The sequence below is a fragment of the Nanorana parkeri genome, unplaced genomic scaffold (assembly GCF_000935625.1).
Source record: "Nanorana parkeri isolate BGI_ZX_2015 unplaced genomic scaffold, ASM93562v1 scaffold1215, whole genome shotgun sequence".
In the NCBI taxonomy this organism is placed as follows: Eukaryota; Metazoa; Chordata; class Amphibia; order Anura; family Dicroglossidae; genus Nanorana; species Nanorana parkeri.
The window spans coordinates 357,868-359,013 of NW_017307483.1; positions in this window are offsets into that span (position 1 = coordinate 357,868).

The window sequence follows — 1,146 nt, forward strand, 5'->3', positions numbered from 1 at the left end:
AAGAGAAAGGCATGAAAGATGAAGAGAAAAGCATGAAAGTGAAACAATGTATAAGGGTGAGAGAAGAGGGACAGAGAGAGAGAGAGAGAGAGAAAAGATAAAGTAAAGTATAAAGGTGGGAGAAGAGAGGATGGGTTCAGGGAGATAAAGAGAAAAATAAAATATATAGAGTGTATAGAGATGAGATAAGAGAGAAGCATGAACGATAAGGTGAAACAATGTATAAGGGTGAGAGAAGAGGGACAGAGAGGGAAAGAGAGAGACTATGAGAGAGAGAGATACAAAAGATAAAGTATAAAGGTGGGAGCAGAGAGGACGGGTTTAGGAAGATCAAAAGAAAGATGAAATATAAAGAGAAAGAGTGTATAGAGATGAGATAAGAGAACAGCATGAAGGATCAGGTGAAACAATGTATACGGGTGAGAGAAGAGGCTGTGGGTTCAGTCAGGAAGAGAGAGAGAGATAGAGAGAGAGGGATACAAAAGAGAAAGGATGAGGATAGGGAATGAGGATAAGTGGAAAGGGTGAGGGGTTGGAGAGAAAGGTGGAAAAGTAAAGGTCAAACAGTTAAGGCAGCTTTAGGATGAAGGAAGGAAGGGTGTTGGGAAGGGAAATGGAGAAACAAATTGCAACATAATTTATAATTTACTAATAATTTGCTAAATGAGTTGAGAATCTTCACTCAACAGATTGTAGCTGTGTTCACTTTGAATACCCAACCATGTGCAGGGGAAATAAATAAAGAGGAATTTGTTGATCACTGATTGGATAAATCTTCACTCAATTTACTAAGCGAAGACTCTCAACAACTTTTGCATATTAGTCAAAATATACAATATGGCGACAGAGAATAATTGTATTGAAATTACTGTAATTTTTTTTTTTTGCTGTGGGAACAACATAATATATATATTCAGTCCAGTGGAAGAGTCACTCACGGTCTTGAAACAAGGCAACTTTATATATATATATATATATGTCGTTCCAGGGGCAGTATGGTGTAGGAAGAGGAGCGCAGTGAGCACTATTCACTAGGAAACGGGAATTTTGGACAATGATTGGCTCAGGTGGGATTTTCACAACAATTGACAAATGACACATAACATGGAGAACGGGGGGGGGGGGAGGTTTTGGGTTTTCTCGGGT